This window comes from Alligator sinensis, unplaced genomic scaffold (genome assembly GCF_000455745.1).
Source record: "Alligator sinensis unplaced genomic scaffold, ASM45574v1 scaffold1177_1, whole genome shotgun sequence".
Taxonomy (NCBI): domain Eukaryota; kingdom Metazoa; phylum Chordata; order Crocodylia; family Alligatoridae; genus Alligator; species Alligator sinensis.
In genome coordinates, this window is record NW_005842120.1 from 1,640,740 (window position 1) to 1,665,432 (window position 24,693).

Sequence of the window (24,693 nt, forward strand, 5' to 3'; positions counted from 1 at the left end):
TGTGTGTGTGTGTGTGTGTGTGTGTGTGTGTGAACCAATAACTTCATGGGGCTGTGTAGTGTGTTGTCTGTGTAATAAAACTGTTATTTGGACCCCTAAGTTGGGTTTTGTTTTACTATGGTTTGGCCCTGCTCCAATCTCTGCTCCTCGCCCCTCTAACTTCTATCTCATTTCTCCCTCTTCTGCTTCTGGCTCACTGCCACCTTCAACACCTGTCCTGAGCTCCTCTCTGCCTCCAATCCCCCGTTTCTTTGCCACTGTTTTATCCCCACTGCCTTTTCCTTTTCCCATGAGCAACCAGGTCTCTGCCTCAGTTTCTTTCCTGGCTGTCTCCTCTTTGCCACCACTTATCTTCCCCCCACCCCAATATCTCAGCTGTCTGCCTCAGTTTCCAGCCCCAGTCTACCTTAAGTAACCCCAAGCCTCAGTTCCTCAGCCAGCTTCTCTGTAGTCCACCGGTTCTAGCAACTTTCACTCCCTACACTTTAACTCTCTCTCTCACCTGAACCTTCCCCCAAGTATCCCAAGTACCCCAAGTGTACACATATACACTGTACCATCCAAGTTAGGAACTTACCTGTGTGTATGTGTAGGTGGGTTGTATATGTGTGAACTGGTGAGTGTGTGTGTATATATATGTCATTGTGTACATGGTATACGAATTAGTGATCTGTGTCTAACTTTTGGGGTGTATAGTGTATGTGCTTGAATTGGTGATAGGTATGCATGTGCCTAGGCTGGTTTGGATGTGTATGTGCCAGAGCCGGTAATGTGTGTGTGTATGCACCTAACTGATTTGTGTGTTTGTATATGTGCAATTGTGTCACACCCTCCTGTCTAACAGTGCAATATTGAGATCCTGAGAGATACCCTGACCGTACAGGGCAACATTGGTATTATAAAATAATACGGTAATTTAAATCCTTATGCTAAAATAGAAAAGTAAACCTTGTACTTTAGTTCATGCTAGCAACCCCTCAGCCTCTCTAGGCAAAAACATCTCTCTTGTACTTACCCCTATGCTGGGCAGCAGAGTTCTTTTCCCAGTATCCTGACACCTTGGTTCCAGTTACACATTTTTCACATTAAAAGATAATGTCCAGTGATTTTCTCTGATAGGTAATCACATTCATTTGTTGATAGATCCTGATAGTTCATTTGTAGCAACTGGACAGATTTACACAACAAACACCCCTCTCAAATACCCCTGTTTGAGAGGTTAAATTAACTCCTTTAGTCTTAGTTGGTCATAATACAGTGATGTCTTGTGGGTAAACTCAGTCATACATACTTTTCATAGAAAATATTACATAAATTTCCCACATTCTCCACAGAGATCTATTTATAAGTACAGGGTAGCACAAAGAAAACCAACATGCAGACAACAATTAAGAATTCAGGAAGCTTGCCAACTAACTTATTTGACAGAAAATTCAGAGCTCCCTGGCTCCATGGGCATCACTCACAAAATCCTCTCTCTCTTATAAACTGACCTTACTCAGATACACTTTTGAAGCCATCTATCACATCACCTATCATAAGAATGGACTGTAGTCAGAGCACAGGAAGAACCTTGCTTCTAGTTTCATCTTTTTTTAGGATTCTTATGTTCAAAATCTGACGACATGCATGCCCTAGCGGTCCAGCTACAACATCAAGGCCTTCAGTGCCTACCTACCATTAGAGAGATTCTACACTCTTTTCTAGTGAGAAGTATTTTTCAAGAAGTGTAATCTAAAAAGATGCTGGCTACTCCTAGGTGATTACTGCTGGGAGCAAGGAATTTAGCAAAAGAACTATACAGTTAATTCAAATAAACAGGAAACAGCCGAGTCATAAAGGACAGGGAAAAAAATTCCACATCAAATATTCAAATTAGGCCTAACTAACCTTCCACCTAGTATACCAACTAATTTCCACAACTACAGAGGGTCATAGGCAGCCTCAAGTGACCCATGGTCACAATGACTTTCTTACATCCAAAAAGACAGAACATTTTGCAAGCACTACTGAACACTGTAATTAAAACTAAAGAAGGGCAAGTATGAAGTTAAGAAAAATGGCACGATAACACAATAGTTATATGAGCTCTCAAGCACAAATTCAGTTTTAAAAAGCAGCTTTCTCACATCCCATTTATTTGGTTTACCTAGCTAGTTATTCGTGCCACATTCATCACAATAATATCTGACCATCTTCTAAAATGTCCATTATGGACCCTGCCATACTTTCTTCATTTCCTACTGTGTGCCTGGGGGGTGGGGTGCCATGGGCACACAGTTGACAGCCCAGAGGCCATAAGTTCTAAGCCGTAGCAAAAGCGCGATGGTACGTTCCTGTCAAATTCTAATGAATCTGTGAATTCTGCTAAATACCTTGTCACAAGGACACAAAAAAGGAAAAGAAGGACTGGGTCCCTGACTCTTTGTCAGCATGAAGCCCCTAGGGAATTTTCCCTTCTTACTGCCACTCCTTGGGCACGTCTACACGAGACATGTCTACATGAGACATATTATCCTAGTGCACTACACAGTACAGGCAAGCATCTACACATGTGCACCTGTACTGCACAGTAAAAATGGCTGATCACGACTAAACTTGATGCCTGCATTTGCACATATCAAATTCAGGCATGGTTAGTTAATGTGCAGTAACACACATATAGACATGACCCAGCACTAAGTTAAGTGCTGGGTCTGCCCTGCCACTAGGCAGCCAGCCTGAGCCCAGCCCCATGGCTGTTGCCTGGGAGCCTTTCTTGGCCCAGGGCTGGACTGCGTCTGTGGCAGCCCCTAGGTACAGGCTATAAAAGCCTGCAGCCATTTTGTGCCCTGGGGCACACTTCACAGGAGCCTGAGGGAACTACAGGCCTTGTGGGCCCCCCTGGCAGGCACAGGCTGCCTAAGCCTGTCTACCTGCAACACTGAGCTGCTGCTTGGCCACTGCTGGGTGACACAGCTGCCAGGGCACCCCCATTGAGTCAAGTGGGTGTTAGTAAGGGCTGCAAGCTGCCACACCCCCTGTCCAGCCCAGTCAGCTCCCTAGGGCTGCTTGCATGCTGCTTCTGGCAGCAGGGCCAGCACCAGCTCCCTGCTGCTCACCCCCAGCAGCCTGCCCTGTGCCTGCAGTTGCTGTGGGGCATAGCCTCTACCATGTGGCTCCCAGTCCATTGCCATACTCCTGCACTGGGCACTGTGGGCAGATGCTTAGGGCCAGCAACACAGGGACAGCTGCATAGAGGCCCAGAAAGCTGGCACAGGATACAGCTTGTCATCCTCCTTCTCGTCAAGGCCCAGACCCACCCAGATGTGAATGCCCATGCCATCTACCTGGGACCCCAGCTGAAGCCTGGAGGATATTGGTGACCTCATGGCACTCTGGGGCAACATAGAGGTCCAGAGGCAATTAAAGCAGTGCAGGCACTTGGATGTCCATATTTATGAGGACCTGTCCAGTGGGATGTGGAAGCACATGCACTCCCAGTCAAAATGGCAGTGCTGCATAAAGGTCAAGGCCTTGTGGGCATAATGGGTGGCTGTGACTGATCACAGTCATCAGTACAGTTGTGCCCACAAGACCATGCCCTTTATGTGGCAGCTGACCAGGATTTTAGTGCCCCAGGACCCAGGCTACAGCCCTGTAGTTTTTGCCAGCAGGGGCTTCCTGCCCAAGCTCCCAGCTCACCCTAACACTTCCAGTGATATGTCCCCAGAGGAGGGACTCTGGGGCTCTCAGCACCAGGCCCCATCCAGGTCCCAGGACCTAGAAATTTGGGGAGCCCTGGCCAGCAGCTGCCGCAGCTGCTGCATAGCCCCAGACCCCACCACAAGGCCAGCTCTTCCCTTGGGGGGAGGGCCTGGCCAGGTGCCAGCACCGTGGGCTGTGAACACCAGGTGTAGCTGGATGCCATTGCCAATGGGGAGGCCTGCACTGAGCCACCAGCCTCACCAGCCCCAGACACATGGTAAGTCCCACACTAGGGGGAAGCCCCTCCCAGCCCTATTCTCTGCCGCTGGCCATGGCCCCTGACCCACCTCACCACCTAGGCAGGCACAGGCCTCTCATATCCCGAGGAAGGCATTGGTACCAGTGACGATATTCTCCTCAATAGCAGGGGCCAGGGATGCATAGCACTGACACAGGTAGCCCTCCAGGCAGTGGCAGAGGTTACACGGCAGCCCAGGTTTTCCCCCCATACCATCATAGCTCAGGATCCCAAACCAGAAGTGCAGGTGTGCCCAGGGTACCAGGAGAATCAGCAACAGTGGGGCATAGTGGCTTGGGCAGCCCTCTGTCTGCACAAACAGCTCATCACACACTGCCCAGGGCACAAACAGCAAAGGCATGCAAAGGATGCAGTGGTGGCACACCAGGGGGCTGGACCTTGGGTGCCTCCCCAGAGAGACCCCCAGTAGGGAGTGTGGGGCCATGGCCAGCTGCTCATCCCAGTTGTCTGGGAGACTCACGCTCCCCGAGCCCAGGTGCCGTGGCCTAGGCAGAAGTGCAGCAGAGCAGTTGGCCTGCAGAGGGGGAAAGCAGGGTCTGAAACAACAGCAGCCTGACCTGTCCCACCCTAGGAAGGGGGCAGGGGAGGCAGACTGCTTGCACCCAGCAGGCCACCAGCCCCAGGAGAGTATGCAGGGATGGTGGCCTCAGCCACTGGCCGCCTGGACTTACCATGGTCCCTGGGCACCCATACACAGCCGACCCTCAATCTGAAACTGGGCAGAGCACAGCCCCTGGTGCAGAGCATCTTATCTTTGAAATGTTGCAAACCCTCACAAATGGCTTCTGTCTCTTGCCTCTCCAAGGCCAGCATCTAAATGCAGGAGAGAGGCCACCAGCCCCAGGAGGCATGCTGGCTCAGGGGTGCCACCGCTCAGTGCTGGAGCCCTCTGTATGCACTAGCTGTGCCAGTGGTGACACAAAACAGGACCCTCCTTCTCCAGTGGCTGGTGACAATGGCCAAGGAGCAGGCTCAGGAGTGCCCTGAACTCCTCAGGCAGCAACATAACCTCCAGGCCCAGGAAGTGGAAGCCACTGACAATAACCACTGGACCCTGGACATCATCCTGGGCCCGACAGTCCCATGCATGCTGCCCACTGGCTGTCACCTGACCCTAGCCCCGCAGGCCCCTAGTACCCACCCACCACCCCACAGCAAGTCCCTGCCTGGGCCTCGGAAGAGGGCCTCCAGAGTCTCCCACCCACAGACGCCGCTGGCCCAGCTGCGGCATGCTGCAGATCCACTGCCACCCACCTGGGCCCCCACCCCGGATCCGCTGCCACCCACCTAGGCCCAGGCCTGCCACTCACCCCAGCTCCACACAGGTGTGGAACCAGAAGTGCCAGGAGCAGCGCAATAGGGGGACACTGGCCCTGCTGGCCCTGGACTCAGGCAGCCAGAGGGGGAGCCGTCCACCGTAGAGGAGCACCGGCCACTGTCACACATGGATGAGCCTGCCACCCACAACAGTCACCACAGCCTCTGGACCCATGGAGGAATGGCCTGAGGCCATGGTGCTGCCCCCTAGGTGCCCCTACCCCACAGCCTCCCACTCTGGGACACTAAGACACTCAGACTCTTGTACATAGTTTTGAAACAGGAAGAGGGGTTTTTATTGTTGGCAGATGGGGAGAGTGGTGGAGGGGTTTTGTTTGTTGGGGAGGGAGGGGGCTCTGTTGATTTAGGAGGATGGGGTCTTAGTGTGTTGGGGAGGGAGGGGCAAGGGGGCTCTGTGTGTTGAGAGGGGATTGGGGAGGTATGGGGGTGGGTATTGTGAGGGGCATAAAGCTTTCTTGTTTCAACATGTGCCTGGGATGAGAATGGTGCTGGGGGTGGGTAGGGGGTAATGGGTCTGTGGGTAGCAAGGTAGGTGGGCTAGAGGGGGGAATGCTCCATGAGGTGGTCCACCAGAGCCTCCCACACGTGGTACCCTGGTCTCCACTGGCAGATGTGTGCCTCGGCTGGGGACTTATGGGGGATACCAGCCACTGCCACCACAGCTCATGCTCCTCTCCCCAGGCCTCACAAATATTGTGCAGCACACAAGCTGTGAAAATGACCCAGGGAAGGTTACTGTCAGCCACTTCAAGGCAGGCAATGAGGGAGCACCAGCAGCCTCTGAGGCAGCCAAAGGTGCATTCAACCAGTGCATGGGTCTGGCCCAGACACGTATTTAAATGGTGCTATTGGGGGTCCAAATAGCCAGTGTAGGGCCTCATCAGACATGGCAGGAGCAGATAGGCTGGGTCCTGATGAGTAGAGATGGGATGATGACAGTGCTAGAGATGTGAAGGCCTGGAAAAAAAACTAGAAACATTTGAGGGAAAAAAGTTTTTTTCCCCCATTTTTTTTTCAAGGACTTTATTTTATCCCTAAACAATTGAAATTTTTTGGAAAAATTAAAAAAGCATCTTGATGAATAAAATGTTTAAGACAAGGTATTCATATATTGCTACACTTTACTCCCCAAAAATGTTTTCTAATAACTATGGGAGAGGAAGACTTTTATGTAAGACTATCTACAGTATCAGATCATTACAATTCCTGTACACCAAGGACAAGCAATACAGTACAACTCTCAAATGTAAAGGCAAGCTGCATTTCTGCCCCCAGGGGGCACTGCCATTTTCATAAGAGAAGGAAGAAGGATTCAGTGCCTTCTTTGCTTGCAGACTTCCTCTATTGTTGGCATTCAATCTATAACAGGGATGGAGAATGTCCAGCCTGTGGGCCAGATCCAGTTGGCCAGGGACTCCATTTCCCAGCTGCCCTTGCCTGCATGGCTTGTGCTGGTCTCTATGGAGACCCTAGCCTCAGCCGTGCTGGCAGTGTGCGCAGCAGAGCAGCACAGGGAGCTGATCCGGAGCTGCTGGGAACGTGGGATAAAGGCAGCTTGCTCCGGAGCCAGGGCAGAGCTGTGCTCTGTAGCCCATATCCTCCAGGCAGGGGCACACAGGCAGGAGATTGCGGCTCTGCCCCAGCTCCTTGCAGCAGTGACAGCCTGTCTGCAGACAGGGCAGAGCCACAATCCCCTGCATGTGTGCCCCTGCCCAGAGCATGCAGGCTATAGATCGCAGCTCCAAAGCAAGCTGCCCATCCCACGTTCTTGGCAGCTCCAGAGCAGCCCCCTGTGCAGCTGTGCCACACACGCTGCCAGCACAAATGAGGTCTCCATGGAGATGGCACAAATCATGCGGGTAGGGGCAGCTGGAAAATGTAGTCCTGGCCAACCGGCAGCCTGGAGGTTCCCCATCACTGATCTAGAGGTTGGTGGATCTTCATAGTTTCATAGATGGTAGGGGCAGAAGGGACCTGAGCAAATCATCAAGTCCAACCCCCTGCCATGGGCAGGACAGAATGCTGGGGGGCAAACGACCCTGGCTAGGTGATTATCTAGCCTCCTTTTGAAGACCCCCCAGGATAGAAGTGAGCACCACTTCCCTTGTAAGTTGGTTCCAGATCCTAGCTGCCCTGACTGTGAAGTAGTGCTTCCTGATATCTAGCCTGAATCTACTCTCAGTCAACTTGTGGCCGTTATTCCTTGTTACTCCCAGTAGTGCTCCCAGGAACAGGGGCTCTCCCATTGCCTGCTGGTCCCCCTGCTGGTCAGTAGAACAGGATCTGCTCCTGTCCTACTGACTAGACCTCAAAGGACTGGGAGCGGACGCTGGCAGCAGCATCCATTCGTTCCTGCAGAGATTAGAAACAAAGAGCTTATTGCCCTGCTTGCTCAAAAGCCACAGGAGAGGAGACAGAGCAAGTCTAAAGGTTTTGGAGTTGGAAGGAGCCTGCCTTCTCCTGGCCCAAGCAGCACAAAAGAGCTGAAAAAAATTATATTTCTTTATTAAAAGGTAAGAGTTTAAATTTCTCTGAATTCAGTATATTAAACTACATTTTAGCTGCATTAGTATATTTCATAACCTATGTAATTCATAGTTGAATTCCTAGTAATCTGATGTTTTATGACATATCACCCAACCTTAGCAGTGAGGTGAGGCCTGCAGGGCAGGGAAGTTGTTCACAGTCAACTCTAAGTAGGCCTCTCCTCCATCCATTACTAAATTTGTACATGCTATAGCTTAGTGTTTATATATGCAAGCTAGTCACTAAATTACATTTTTCTTTTTTCTCCCTCAGCAAAATGGTGCAACCAACTTCTAGCATATGGAAGCATTTCCACACTGCAAGTTATTATGAGAAAAAAAATGCGATTTGCAAATCCTGTCAAATGAAATACGCATTTCCAAATGCTACTGGGATGACCAAACATTTTTGTATGTAAGAAGTGTCCTTCAGACATTAAAAAATCTTTCATGGGTAATTGAGGAGGAGGTAGATCGTGATGATGAAAGTGCAAGTAGCTCTTTCCAATGTTCTCGAACCACAAGTCGTCCTACTGCTGCTGCTGCTGCTTCTATAACATCAGCATCACAAAGGGTTGCCCAATCAACATCCTCAAGTAACCAAATATTGCAACCAACTGTATACAAAAGACTCTCAATAGCTTCATTTGTAGACAAGATGACACCTGAAGATCAGGAAAAAATTGACCAAGCTCTTGCAAGAACAATATATTCTTATGGGATGCCATTGTCAATAACTGAAAGTGCTTACTGGCAGGAAGCTTTTAAATTACTAAGACCATCATACCATTTGCCCAGCTGACATTCTTTGAGCAATCCTCTTTTAGAGTCAGAATATGAACATATAATGCAATCTGTGTAAGGAAAAAGCAATGAAGCACTGTGTCTTGCAGTACTTACAGATGGATGAACAAATGTGCAGGGAGAAGGAATCATAAACTTTGTGATGATACCACCTCAACCAGTTTGTTTGTTTTTTTACAGAAGCATTGAAACAGGAGAGAACAGGCATACTGCAGAGTATAACAATAGTAAAATATGTGAAGTCCTACAGAAGATTGGGAGTGGTGAAATATTTGCTTTGCTAACTGATAATGCAAGGAAAATGCAAGCAGCATGGGAAATCATAATGGATAAATATCCACATATTTTTGTAATAGGATGTGCATCCCATGGGATGCATCCCATGGGCTAAATTTGCATATCCCCCCTGCAGCATGGTGGCAAGGCCTTTGCACAACAGCCTCTGGCTTCTCTTGCTTCTCACCTGTTTCAAATTCCTCCATCTTCTGCAGCATGTGAAAGAAACTGGTCTATGTTTGGAAATACTCACACCAAATCAAGAAGTAAACTAACGTATGAAAAAGTAAAGAAGCTTGTCTCAATTCGGGCAAAACTTCAGTTTTCAGAAGTCTGTGAAGAGGATAAAATGAAGGCTCAGAAGAAGCAGAAGAAGCAGAAACTGCTGATAGTGATAGCTCAAAAAATGAGACTGATTAGACAAAGTTTCATGTAGCAAAATTTGTATTCAATGAGTCTTGGGGTTTGGGGGGGGTTCTTTTTTTCTCAGCTCTTTTTCTAAAAATGAGTGCTTTCTGTATCTGCTTGACACTGTGGAGGAGACTAAGTCCAGAATACATAATAACGTTCTTTGTTTTACTATAATGTTGATGGTTTCTTCTACTTTCATTTTAATTTTTGCCTACTTTTCATAAAATGGCAAAAAATAAGAGATACTAGGTTCCTTAGAGTTCATCAGCTTGTAGCTCCATTTGTAACAAAAATTAAAAACATTTTAAAGTAAATTCAATTTGTAAATTTGTACTTATTGTCTGAATAAACTATGCTTTTAATAAATATACCAAACATGATAATTTTATGAGCAAACCAAATTATACATAATACATTTTATGTTCTTAAAGTAGCAAAGTGAATTTAGATCTGTAAAGAGTGCTAAGAAAATAAGTATATTTCTATTTTTCCAAAAATTTCCATTTTTTCCAAAAAACCCTGGGAAAAAAAAAACATTTTTTTCCATGGCTTCAAAATTTCCAGACATTTTACATCTCTAGACAGTGCCCAGCTGCAGGTCCTCCACTCCTGACATGAAGCACCCAGTTTCCACCAGCATGCCCAGTCCAGAGCTTCTGAACACATGGGCATCATGCATGTTGCCCACCCAGCCAGCACTCACATGGGTAAAGGTCCCCTAGTAATCTACAACCACCTGCAAGATCATGAAGTAGAAGCCCCTGCGGCTGCAATAGGGGCAGTCTGCACAGGGTGGGCAGGTCACTGGTATCTGGGTGCCATCCAGGGCCCTGATACACTGGGGGAGCCTCAGTGCATGGAACCCTACAATCACCACCCGGGGGTCACAGACATGGAGGATGGTGTCTATCAGTACATCCTGGAGGGTGCTGCACATCTCCATGATGGCTTCCATAGCGGTGGCCTTGCCTATGCCAAACTAGTGTCCCACATACCACAGGCCAGCTTAAGCAGCACCAGGCCCAAATGGCTGTTGGCAGGGAAAGCCAGGCACATGCCAGTGTCCTGGTGCTCCAGGTGGGACCAGAGCTAGTGGAGAAGTTTGGCAAAGGTGACCTGGGTCATCCTAAAGGCATCGACCCACTGCTTATCACCCCAGTCGTGTTGTACCTGGCACTGCCACCAGTCTCGGCTGGTGCAACGGGCACAAAGGTGATGGGGCTGGAGGCCCAGGAGGGTGACGGCAACCCCAGTGGTCACCTACTGGAGCCCATCAACACTGGTGGCAGCAACAGGTGTGCCGTGGTGGGGGTCCTGGGAGGGCACACAGTGGTTGGCCAGGTGGTTGCTGCATGTGAGGGAGCTGGGTGGAGCAAGATGGCTATGGACCAGACAGTGGTGACTGCAGCAGGCCAGCCGGATGATGAAATGGCCAGCAGGATCAGGACACCCTGTTCCTCACTGGCAGGGCCAGGAGCTAGGCAGCCATAGCTGCCTCTGCATGTGCCACACTGCTCATCGGAGCACAGGTACTGGCTGCCCAAAAACGAAGTGTGGAGCTGTGTTTTAAAGATGGCTGCCAAATGCTGGCAGCTGGGGCTGGAGGCTGGAGCTCCCCTCAGTGGCCACAGGGGCCTATAACAAGGCTGGAGGGACCTGGCACTAAATTTAGTGCCAGGTCACTGCTCATGTAGACACCTCCCAAATTCACTTATTACACGTTAGCTTAATGCGCAGTAAATCTAGTGGCACCTAACTGCACATGTAGATGTGCCCCTTGAGTCCTTGGTGAGTTGGGTCCTCCCTACTACCAAGGTATCTCTGACTGACCTCTATTTCCATACCTAGGTAAGCTCCTTCCCATATGTGCCACTCCTGAAAACTATGAATCTAATAATCTGAGGGAGTTGGGGTGGAAAAGGCAGGGGTGCCTGCTCCCTGAGAAGTCAGAATTAACTTCATTTTTAAAAATGAAAATAAATAAAATGGGTTGGCAAGTTGCTTTAAACAAGCCAGGGGCCAAGATTACTCTTACCTGGCAGCAAGAGGAGCTTCTAGCAGTAAATAAGGCAGCTTCCCCCAGTCTCTATGGCTCTGTGGGCATACCAACATGTGCAAATGCTCTGGGGTGAGTTTATTCTAGAGCAATTTACTCTAGAGTAAACCTACCCTGGGGAGATGTCTACACATGCAGGGAGGCAGGAACAGATTTGCTACTCATGGCAGAAGTCTGTTCCTGCCCACGCTGGCCCTGCACCAGCCTCCTGCAGCAGCCAGGGGCTGGCAGGGAGCAGAGGGCCAGGAGGCAGCTGTCTCTTGGTGGGGGCTGGGAGCTGCTGATTGTGGAGTGAGGGCTGGAAGCTCCCTGCTGCTGGGGCAGGGAGATGTTCTCCTCGCCCAGGCTCCAGCGGCAGAGACCGCCCCAGCAACAGGTAGCTCCCAGGGGCAGAGAGCAATCTCTCGCTCCCAGCTGCCCAGTTGACTGGGAGCACATTTGCTCCAGTTGACTGTCTACACATGCCGTACTGCAGTAATTACTCCCAAGTAAATTTGCTACTTGTATTTACAGGTAGCAAATTTACTCGTGATTAAAGCAAAATACTGCGCAATAAGCCTCTGCACTTGTAGATGGTGACACTCACTGCATAGTAATTTGCTCTAATCTCAAGTAAAGCATCTCATGTAGATGTGCCTTGCAAGTCTGAACTTACTCCTGGGAGTTCACCTTATTCCTAAAACTTCTGCAGATTCCCCAGCATTGTGAGTCCCCAAGTACTCTTAGGGCATGATTTTCACCTTGGAGTGAAGTTCAGAACTGTGGATTTACTCATGGAAATAGGAAAAAAATTGAACTCAGTTCAAACCAAAGACATCTAGGAGAAACTACCCCTCTAGAATGTCAGTCATATTATGTATTTAGAATATTTGGACAAATGGCTCCCAAACATGACACTGAGATCCTAAGTGTAGGAAGACAGACACTGCTCATGTGTCATGTTCTCAGTACTTGGCTTTCAATTATGAAAAAATAAAAGTGTGGGGGACAGAGATGGAAAAAAAGAATAGTCTGCCCCTCTTCTCATCAATCGGGCATAGGCAAAACTTATCTTTAGCTCCCAGTCACCAAGCAGGGTGCAGGGAAATAGAATGGTACTGTTTGATTCCTTTCCCTATTTGGTACAGTGTGTGGTTGAAAGCCCAAGGTGGGTTTTTGAACCCGAAAGCTTGCTTAATAACTATTCTCCAACCATTTGGGTTGGTCTAATAAAAGATATCAAATTCACCCAAGGAACCTTGTCTGCCTATGTCCTTAGACCAACACGGCTACAACCTAAACCCCTGCGCGCACACACACACACACACACACATTTTGATGATTATGGATTTACCTGGAGAATAGCTTCCTTTCCAATTCCTTTACTTCCTTTTCCAATTCTTTTGCCATGCCCCATCATGCAGTGATACAATGCCACTTTATCACAGAATGTCAACTCCAGGGACAACATACCACTACAAGAATTCGTGAACTCCTCAAATTTTAACCTATTTTAACTACAATTCTGAAAATATAACTGAAGTACAACAGTTCTGAAAGCACAGAATTTAATGTGCTGGGTCTCACATAGGTAAACAGTAATTGTAATGCTATAGGACTAAGTTTTGATTTTCCTCCCAGGAGGAGCCCTGGAGAAAGGATCAGAGCTCCAGAAACCAGGCAGAGGATTTTTATGGCATTCTTCACTGTAGGGCAGATGAAAGTAGAAAGGGGAAGAACACTAAATATCAATCCTTACTTTAGAAATACAAGAGTGACCTTCCTGCAATTCCTGCAGCTAGAGGCCATCAGGACAGGCAAGACGTTCACCACATATCTGGCCCAGTAGGCCTCACTCCTGAGACACAGAGCACTGCTGAGGGCACTTGGAGTGCTTTCTACCAGGGTCCCAGGCAGCCTCAAAATAGTGGGAAAGCAGTTCCACATGCTCTTTTCCCTCCAGCATGCTTTCCAATGCAGGACTAGCCAGAATTTATTCTGTAGACTGTGGCACAACATCTTATGATAAAAATGCTTAAGTGCTATTCTGAGCACAGTAAAGTTCTATGTTCACAACTATTTATGGCTGCAGTACTCCTGGGTCCCATTAATAAACCTGATAATTCATTTAATGGATATTCTTCATTCCACCATAATTGCACAAATGGAATATTTTCACCCTTCCATGCATTATAACTTGCACCAGTTAATTCATTTTATGTGCCCTGCTCTTCCAAAAGCATTATAATTTGCTTGGAGGTGTATTACATTAAACTCCATTATAGGAGATATGGCACCTCTGCCGATTATTTAGGATGCCTAACCAGAGACAGTCTTAGAGTAGGTGATGTGGGCAACTGTCCAGGGTGCCATGGTCAGGAGGGGCACCACACACACACACACACACGTGATGCCAGGGGGAGGGGGTCTCAGCAGGGTGGAGCAGACTGATTGGGATTCTGTTTGTAGGGGGGCACCAGCAGCTGCACCTGCTCCCAAGCAGGTGGGGCAGTACATGCAGGGATCCCCGGGGCTGGGGCCAGCAACCCATGGAGGAGAGCAGGGGAGGGCTCCAGTAGAGCCTTGCCTGCACACAGCTGCTTGTGTGTTAGGCCCCGGAGGAGCACCTTAGTGGCTGCGGGGCACTGGAGCCCCCCATGCCAGCACTCGCCGGCTGCTCCTCACAGGCTTCTCCTCCCTCTGCTTCAGCTCTACAGGGCCGCAGCCAGTGGTCCCTGCAGACACCCTACCCAGTTTCCCAGCCCATCAGATGAATCCCCTCTGAGGCAGGGCAGCAGCGCCAGTGATTTGGGAGTAGGGTGCCAAAATACAGGTTTGCCCAGGGCACCATTTTTCCGAAGGCTGGCTCTGTGCCCAAAACTTTCCATTTTAAGATCCTGTTTTTGGATGCTTTAAGAATTTGCAAAACCATAACCACCTGGGTAAAAATTTATAAGCCAGGACTCTGCCAAAGTTTTCCTAAGAACAGGATTACATTATTTTGCCCATGTTAAAAAATCCCAGTGACCTTTTTTAGGAATGGCTCTACCTTTCTTTCCAGCAAGAACTGGCCTATGAGTCAGAAATAAGCCATTTGCCGTCTTGGGATAATCCAATCCTATTTGGTCACATTATAACATGATCCAGCCTCTCCCAGCTCCCACACTGGACTAAACAATGCATGTGCCGTCATGGGCAGATATGGGGGTAGGAGGTGCATGGGGACAGTAGCACTCTCACCCTTTTTGTTTCCTGGTCCACCTAAAGTTTCAAACTAACTACCTTACAGTGACAGCAGCCTTTCTATTCAGGCAGGGAGGGACTCAGCTGACTTAATGGCTCATTATAATCTATCCCATTTCTTCTAAACTCTACGTGGGTGTTAACAACCCTCTCTCCTTTTTAAGGGAGATTTTCCACTAATCAAGCTACTCTTTCTTCTGCAGTTCTGCTCTCTGTTAGCTGTCCCTAGTAATGCAGCTCCTATTTCACAGCCCTGCAAACTGTTTTTAACTCTAGCAGAAACATTAATTCAGATATGGAAACATTAACTCCGGTAAACATTAACTCAGATGATAAAATCACTTGTCTATACATAAATGCATGGAGCCTGAGAAACAAGCAGGAAGAATTGGAAGTCCTTCCACAGGCAGAGAACTATGACATGACTGGAATAACAGAGACTTGGTGGGACAGCTCGCACGACTGGAGCACTGTCATGCATGGGTATAAACTGTTCAGAAAGGACAGGCAGGGGAGAAGAAGAGGAGGAGGAGTTGTGCTTTATGTAAAAGAGCTGTATGATTGCTCAGTGCAGACAAAGCCTTGGCTGGGAAGCTATAGTTGGGGATGGTCCTACTTTGAGCAGGGGGTTGGACTAGATGACCTCCTGAGGTCCCTTCCAACCCAAATTTTCTATGATTCTATGAAAATATTCTTTGTCTTTTGATTATTAGAAATCCAGTCCACAGACACTGGGTTCTTTGATAATGTAGCACCCATTTTAAGTTCACGGACCAAACCAAACTAAACTGTTGTTCCCATCCCCACACCCCCCAGCTTTACTGTGGCAGGTTAGAGTGTTACGTCTTGTTGTTATATCAGGGTTGACTGTGAAGTTTTAGTAATAGGTTAGACCAGGGATGCTCAGGCCTTGGCCTCTGTGGGCCACACCCAGCCCACAGAGGTAAATCATCTGGCCCTACAGTGCTCCCCATGGGTCCAGAAAATTGGTGAATGAGGAATGTTGATAGCATTAAGCATTAATTGCTGCTCCCAAATTGCCAAATTTCTGGATCTGTAGGGAGTCTTGCTGATGGACAGGATGTTTAGGGGCACTAAATCAGTGGTGCAGGGCCTGGCTGAGGCAGTACAAGGCTGCCTCATGCACTGACCCTTCACAAGATATGGCCCATGGACCAGTCCCATGCTACTCAACTGGTCTACAGGGCCAAAAGGTTGAATACTACTGTATTAGACAATGGATTGGTATAGGATGGTTTGGATAAGGATGATCCTGCCAAAGCAAGGGGTTGCACTATGGGAGTCCCTTCCACCCTACTTCTCTATGATTCTATTGGATGCACTGTCAAGATCCTCAAGAAGGCTAGACTTTCTTTTATGAATCTGAAAAGACGTGTGAATTTAATTCTAATGACTACAGGATTATAGAAACAATATCTTATCATTTATTTTTTTGCCTAGTTTGTTGTGTTTTTATACATAGTATAGAGCAAATGAATGCACCTTCCAATACGACTGAAGCAAAAATATTTATAAGTTTAAACTGAATAATATATCCCTGGGCCCCTAACTTATTAGTAAAGCTTCTAACTTCTAGAAAAATATGTATTGTGTGATGAGGCACCACAGCATCTACACCTCCCTTTTCAAAACCTTAGATCTTCCCATATGTGCCATCTCTGCAGAGTGCCCATCCCAGGATTACAGGAGCAAAGCTTGACTTTCCCTATAATGGCTGCTCTGGGACACTAGACAGACATTGTTCTCTGTAGGTGTGGAATTAGGCTCACTGATGCTGTCACTCAGAGTGTCACAGCTAGGAAGAGAAGTAGCCTGTCTGTCCTGTGATCTCAGTACAGTCCCTGCTGAATCCAGGCAGTGTGAAAAGGAAGCTGTCTATTCACACATAGAATTGACAAGTATCAGATCAAAGGATAAAAAAGGAGTGGCTGGCAACCACGAGTCTGGCAAACCTGGAACTGAAGCAGGAGGGAGAGAAACTGGGATATGGAAACTCATGAACGACTGGTGCCTCCCAAGACTGGGGGGGTACCATTTGTGGGTGGCAGCGGGGACCGCCTGCTCATGCCAGCAGTGGTGTCGGTGGCATGGGGGTGTGGTGAGCAGGGACCACTCTAAAAACAACTCTAAAGTTGCTGGTGGCATCTGCATTGACAGAAGGGGGGTGGCAAGCAGCAACAGCCCACAGAAGCTGGTGGCAGCCAATCTCAGGAGGACACGTGCCTATGTGGAAACTGGGACTAGATGCTAAGACTGGTGGGAGTGGTTGGGCAAGGAAATTAGAGAGGAGCATGCTCTGGGTCCCAGAATCTGTAACAGAACCCAATCTCACCATTCTTCTTCTGTCAGCAAATATCTACGAAAACCACTGGCAAGTGTTCCTCATGTCTTCTAGTCTTCTACTGCTATGACTTATTCTGTAAGATTAAATGACAGAGATCTAGGCAGAAGATCTGTAAATATGCACCCTGCTACTGAACCACATGGTTGTCAGCATAATGCCGTATGATTTTTACTTACTTTTTTATTTAAAACCTAGAAAATGACACAAGAAAAACTATACAGTGAGAAACTTTAGGCCCCAAAACCCAAAAGCAGTGTCCACAAACACACTGGGCTACACCAGGGCAAGCCAGCTGGCCGCTGGCCCTCTGAGTGACAGCTCCAATGAGCCTAACCCTGGTGGCACAGCTACACTGCTTCCAGCCAGTGAGGCAGTTCATACAAAGTAGCATGGTGTTTCTGAGGAAGCAGCTGTTTGGCATGGTAAGTTTGGAATGGTGCTGCTGCTGCAAGGTCAAGCATGCAAAAGTTAGGAAATTTAAGATATAAGGCTGAGTAGATTTGCATCTAAAATACTAAACAAAGCAGATTCTATACATAGAGAGAGAGAGGGAGAGAGAGAAAGAAAGAGAGAGAGTGCACAAGCTTTTCTGGAGTAACGCCCCTTTCATCAGATGCTGTAAGAGGGCATGCACAAAGCAGTGTAGAAAAAGGAGAGATATAAGGCTCCCAGCCAGGCTTAATGTGTCTCTGTTATACATTATATAGTTTTTACTTACTTATTCACATACTATGTTTTCCACAAGACCCTGCCTCATTCAGCATGGGAAAGACCTACTTTGGGGATGAGTTGGGATGGCATAGTAGTGTAATTAAAGGAGACTGTTGTCTGAAGGACCTCTACTTCATTGTCTATAGGAAACAGAAGGTATGCAATGAATGAATGAGGCAAGAGTTTGCAGGAAGAGAAAGGACGGGTGCATGGGAAACTGGATGCTCTCCTAGGCCTCTACCACACAGTCCCTGTATTGAGCAAGTCACATAGAATTTGTGATTAGGACGCTCTCCTGGGAAGTGGGAGACAGAGGTCCAGACAACCACAGGATTAGGGGGGCCTAAAACTCTGGTCCTTCACTTCCTAGACATGTAGTTTAACCACTAGGCTGTGGGGCAAAAGAGTGTGATGGCATTACCATCACCATACACCTTAGTTCTCAAATAAGGATCTGGAATTAATGAGTCTTCCAAAACAGAACTGGATCACAACAAAGCATAAGTGGAGTTAAATGACTAGATGGCTGTATTGGATTTCTTCCAAGTATGCACAGTAGGCGAAGTATTGCTGTTCAGGGATCTCTTCGGGCTAACAGGCAGCTGTATGAGGAGCCCAGGCACCTCACTGGAATTGGCTGTGGGACAGGATGGCTTAGATGCTTAAGGATGTATAAGAGCCACTTAAGTGACTTAGAGCAGATAGGATCCTGGTCCTCATCTTCATTTTAGAGTTTGAATAGTGAACAGTAAACAAACCCTATGACCACACACTAAACAACAAGGACAGACTATTGAAGAGCTGCTCGTTATCTGAGCGCCTCATATCCTGTATATAAAATAATGCAGAGATTTGAATGAGTATGTCACTGAAAACTGCACACACTCAAGAGAGGACTGTATTAAGGCTGCATTTCCTTATTTTACAACCTTAACAGTGATTCTTTAACATAATTTTACATGCATTTGGTGTTCATCTGGTGGGCAAAGATAAACAGATAAGATGAATAAAAAAATAACACTTTCATCACCTTTAAGCTGCCAAGTAAGTTAAAAAAATACTTTCTGGTATTCAGCATTTAGCCTCTGAAATTGCCATCAGAAGACAAAGGGCAAAACATGGGATATAAAATACACTGTAGCCCAGCTATCTGTATTATTATCATTTTAAAATAAAAGAATTCTTTGAGAAAAAAATACAACATATTCAAACCTCTATGTTTTTGCAGGCAGTGTGTGTATTGCATAAATATCTTGAAAATGTATAGGCATACTTTTATTACAGTTTGATTTGAGTTCATATATGTATCATGGTCATAAGTTTATTTTAATATAGATTGAAAAATATATTGCTTCCCAGTAAACATGCTGGAAGAAGTATCAATAGATCTATTTTTATGGCAATAGGAATTACTGTGATGTTTCCCTATATGTATGCATATAAAGTGCTACAAGAAAGCATTTCTTAGTCTCAAACAAACAATACTACCAGAAATAAATATTGAGAGAAAAGAGGTCAAAGAACAGAGATTAAAGATTATAGCCACAACACAAGCCCTTTCTACCTGTTTTAAAAACCTCTACAAAACGTCCTCTTCACTAGTCAGGGTAAAACACCAAGAACTTTTCCCTTCAGCAGACGCTATTCATCCACCTTCTACTTGTAAAACAAGAGGAAACATTATCTTCTAAACAAAACTTACAAAGATGATGGGGTTTAATTCCTCAGAAAAGCACTACAGGTAGACTATGTGCAGGCACATACGATTACTGATAATTGATGCTATTTGCTTTTAGCAAATCTAGTCGATGCTAAAAGCTGGCTCTTAATAGAAAATTGTGTGAATATAAAAAAAGATGTTGTGTTACATAGAATTGATTGTCTTAGAAAAACATCTTTATAAAAGAATTTGCAGGCTAAGCATAGAAATTAAAATTCTGCCAATGAATGCACCTGATAATGCACTGAATGTGCCTGACTTCAGTCAGAGACCAGAATCTGGCACACACCCTGTTCAGACCCTGGCACCTAATTCTACAAAGAACTGGTTTCTGCTCATTTCTATATGAATGAAATGAGGAATCCTCCATCATTGTAGCAGATGGATCAGCAGCCAAGCTTACTTCTTCAGACCCAAGGCTGCAGTAGTGGGCTCCACAGCCATTTCCAATGGCCCCATGAAGTAGCTGGTTATATGTTCGCCAGGGTCCATGTTCACATGCAGATACACACTATCAGATAACTGCAAGGAGATGTTTCTATTTTGTGTTGTTAACTTTTTCCTTATATTTTTTAAATAATTAAGTGAATCCAGGTTTTTTTAAATAATATATGATTGACAGAAACAGATGGGAGAGTCAAAGTTATGATTCTCATGCTATGCCAGTACCTGTTTTAGTCTTGCAATCAGGCTGAATTAGAGAAAGACTTGCATACATGTGGCACCCCTAGGTCTTCAGTATGACTCTGGGAAGCCCACGTAGATCTGATCACAAGATTAGGCTGTAGTTAATTTCCTTCAAAAGCCTCGTTCTGATACTTTTTACAAACATTTGGGTTTCTATGTTGCAGCTTGTTCGCTGTTAGACAAATATGAATAACTCTTAGGCTTAGGAAATTAAGTATCTTTTTAACAGCATCTAAATTAGTTTGCATGTGCTTATATGTGTGTATGTATATATTTTAACTCTCTCTATATATCCATGGATTCTGCCCTTCAAATCTTTGCTTCTGAGAACATTCTTCAAATGAATGTGGGAGATGTCTAGAGTTTGTCAAATCCTTCTGAAAATGTATATACTGGAAAAATGCATGTGTGTACCTGCTTACATGAATATGTGTACATATAGACAGAGCAGGTATGTTATCATGTGCACATGTGTAATGTTGTCTTTAGGTGGCCCATCTGTATTTTATTCTACATTACAACTATGGTAGATTAAGAGATTATGTTTACTGACTTTTTTCTACAGCTAGAAAATTATTATTAAATTGCAAAAAGACTATTAAAATCATTATGCAGGGAGTTAAAGCAGGCACTGTGAACAATTCATAACGTGCTTAAAATCTGGAGTCAATGATTTAATTTTTGCTGGTGTGAAGAATCTGAAATAACTCATCTGGGAAGCATTTCACTGGTATAGAAACACCAAGGGCTTACCTCCCACAACCCATTTGTCTAAATTAATGATTGATTCCTTAGAGGCAATGTTACATGCAAACAACAACATATTTGTGGTGCCTTCTGTGAATTTGCTGGTGTGTTCTTTGCATTCGGGGTATATGAGCAGTCCTGTATACAACATGTTTTGTTTACAAGAAGCTGATTCGGCCCACACATGCTCCTCTAGTGCCAAGGGAGGGTGTAACAAGTTTTTTGCCAGTTCAAATGACTTTATCACTAGGTTAGTAAAATAATATAACTTTGAACTGTACTTAAGTGAGATAAAGCCTCCTTTAAAAATGATAAAAGTGGGAGGACAGAATTAATTCTTCAACATTCCTGGCAATGAAAAACAATGAAAATATTTATGAATTCATACAACAATGAACAAATATATCAAATCTGACCCCACTTCCTTTTGTATTAAATGTCTGCCCAGCTCAACAAGCAGTAAACTCATCTTCTAAGACCTTAGCACATCACAGGCTCCAGCTTTATATCCATTTACCAGTTCTCTCAGCGAGAACCGTAAGATGCGCCTAACTGAATCTGAGAATAAAATGCGGTTCAACTATATGAAGGGTATTCTCTGTAATCAATCAGGCTTTGTATTACCTGAAAGACAGGTGAATTCTACCATTTTTATCTCTCTTTTTGCATTTGTCTGCTAGAGAGGAACAGCATGCACATGCACCCACACACTCAGAATAGTTACCTTTAGAGACTGCCTCAACAATCCTGGAAGACCTTGAAGATAAAGAACAACAGAACAAGTATTTGTGAATCTTATTCAATGACTAGTAACTCCACACAGGTGACAATGTCAATAGTAAAAGCACTCCCTGGCCTCACAAATTAAGAAATTGCAGGAGAAGAAAAGAATGAGCAAACAGGGAAAATGAGAGCATGATGAGTCTCCAGAGTGACTCTTATCATGGACTTAGTACCTGTAGATATAGAGTGCCTTCTTTGTAGTTCTCAATCAATTATATTGAATGGTACACAGTCTGTAGGTAAGGGCTTGATTAATCAAATCCAGAGACTACTTCATAGATCTGATCACAGAGAAGATTGCATTTCTGTTCTCTTTTCTGACATTAGTATGGTTGCAATAATAACTATACAAAAGGGCAGAGGATGGATGTATAGACCTCCATGATGCACCACAATGATGCTTAGGAAAAGGGAAATAGATGGAAAATTAAAGACTAAGGGCTTTTTCCAAGTGAGGTTACACAAGACTGCAGAAAACACTGCCATCTTACCACTAGTAGAGGATGCTGTTAAGTGGATCCAGAGAGCTAGCTAGACAGCAGGAGGAAAGAAAGAAATGAGAAATGAAGAGAGGCTAAAAAGAGAATTCTTCATAAAGTTTGTACTGAGTGCAGGAGTCTGAGAAAGAGCAATGTAACACAAACAACCTGTTCTTCAAATTGAGTCTATCTGAAAGCTTTTAAAAAGCAAGAAGCTTGTTAAAGATAAAACCAAGCTATGGTCATGTAAAAATAAGAGTAACAAATCCTTGAGTAACACACAAACCAATGCCCAAGAACACTTGGATAATAACATTCCTGTAGCAACTTCCATATGAAGATTTCTAAAAGCATTAACAATATTCAGGGATTGAGCCTCATCACACCACCATTATCACAGCATTGGGAAGTGGCAATCATGCACAAATACAGACTGGAGAATAAATGGCTTAGTTGTAGTATTGCAGGAAAAGACCTGGGGGCTTATAGTGGATGACAAGCTGAATGCGAGTCAATGGTGTGCTCTTGCTCAAAAAAAAAAGCCAATAGCATACTAGCTTGTACTAACAGGACTATCACCTGCAAGTCAACACTTCCGCTCTTGTTTCTTCCACTTTGTTCAGCACTGGTGAGGCCTCACCTGGAGTACTGTGTCCAGGTTGGGCACTGCACTTCAAGACATGAAGAAATTGGAAAAAGTCCAGAAAAGGGCAACAACAATAATTAGAGGTCTAGGAAACATGACTTAATAGAAAAGGGAAGACCTTAAACTATACAGCCTGGAGAAGAGAAAACTGAAGGGCTGTATTAAATCATGAGGTCCCTTCCATCCCTACTTTTCTATGATCCTCTGAGATGTGATAACCAACAAGAGGATGGTTATAGATAGACTATTCGCTGTAGATGTAGGGGATAAGACAAGCAGTAATAGTCCTAAATTATACGAGGTATTTACTTTGAGCATTAGGAACCCCTTTCTAACTATAAGGGTGGTTAAGTATTGGACAGATTACCTAAAGAAATTATGGAATCACCATCCTTGAAGTTTTTAAGAGCTTGGATGAGATGGTTTACCCAAGAATGATCCTGCCTTAAGCAGGGGGGGTGGAGCAGATGACCACCTGAGTTTCCCTCCAGGCCTATTTTCTAGAATTCTAAGAGCAGAGAAGACTTCACTAGAGGATCAAAGTAACAGATACTCATATCTGTGACAACTGAATTAGACCCCAGTCAATTCATTTCAAAGCCCAGTTTTGCAGCCTTACCATACTTCCTGGTATTTTGTTCCAATTTATAGTAGAAAAGGGTTGTTCACAACTATAACTACCTCCCAAAATGAGCATGCACACTACACCCTATGGACACAGCTCCAGACCTCATAGTTCTATCTCAGTGATTCTCAACCAAAGAGCCACAGAGCCCTGGGGTGCCTTGAGATCCTTTTGAGGGTGCTACACAGTTTTAGCACTGTTAGGTGTACAGACATGATTCACAAGATAAACCCAGAGGGCCTTTATACACATGCTCTAGGAGGCAGGGGAGGAGGGGCCTTTAATTAAAGCAGCTCCAAGAGTAATAAATAAAAGCACCTGGAGCATCGTGTGCATCAGCGCCCCCACGCTGAAAAATGGTAGCAGGGGTGCTTTAACTACAACTCATAATGAGCTGCTGTTAAAGCACCCCTGCCACCATTTTTCAGTGTGGGCTCGCTGATACATGTGACACTGGAGTCCGCTGGAGCACAGTAATTGCCATACTCCAGTGGACTCAATTAATTATGCACTGTAATTACAGCTTCGATGCACATGTATAGGCACCCAGAAATTTCAAATAGAAATTCAGAGGGTTCAAAGCATTCTGACCTGTTTGTGGTCTTTCTGAGTTTTTAGCAACAGAAGAATTGCTCTATTATTTTTCTGTGGTCAAAAAATGAGTGAAACTTAAGACCTAGCATTCACCAAGGGGTATCTTGAGTCTTAAAAGGTTGAAACCCACTATTCAATCCCTTATAATGGAATAAGGCACAGAAATTTAAGTCCATTCATTCTAGCCAAATGTTGGCTTCAGCTTCCTTGGATAATCTGAAAATGAATCTGAAAACATGAAAACAAAGTGAGCATTTTTTTCACCTTTAAGAGGCTGAACCATCAAATCTATGGCTCTTGAAGTTTCTTGATCCACTTAGCACTGGAAAAATGTATCTTTAATATTTGTTGGAGAGTTGTGAAGTTTACCCAGTACCTCAGTCATACTCCCCTTTTCCATACGTGTATATCTGCCATCTCCAATAATGCGCTGCTTCTGCTGCAGAGATAGCAAAGCTGATACCTGCGCACCTTAGGAAGAGTACAGCAACCATGCTCAAGCCCTGATATAAATGGGACATTATGAATATTCAGAGCTAGCATATTCCACAGAGGAATGGGGGAAGAACATGGAAAAAGAGAAACTGGAGGGATTTGGAGGGAAAAAATTGTATTTTTGGTTCATAGATTCATAGATGCTAGGGTCGGAAGGGACCTCAATAGATCATCGAGTCTGACCCCCTGCATAGGCAGGAAAG

The 24,693-nt window shown here is 45.5% G+C and overlaps 1 protein-coding gene across 6 annotated transcripts in view; it reads right to left on the bottom strand.

The window, feature by feature from the left end:
- ESR1 (estrogen receptor 1) overlaps positions 1 to 24,693 on the bottom strand; it is a 301,848-nt gene that overhangs the window by 261,770 nt on the left and 15,385 nt on the right. The window contains exons 4-7 of one of the 6 annotated variants that reach the window (XM_025205611.1): positions 22,143 to 22,182; positions 21,593 to 21,624; positions 17,722 to 17,854; positions 16,992 to 17,076 (exon numbers count right to left, since the gene is read on the bottom strand). The exons of 3 other annotated variants lie outside the window; for them this stretch is intronic. The gene's annotated coding sequence lies outside the window, so the exon portion shown is untranslated. The remainder of the gene's footprint in view (positions 1 to 16,991; positions 17,077 to 17,721; positions 17,855 to 21,592; positions 21,625 to 22,142; positions 22,183 to 24,693) is intronic. 2 more of the 6 variants (XM_006024833.3, XM_025205612.1) reach the window with 2 other exon arrangements.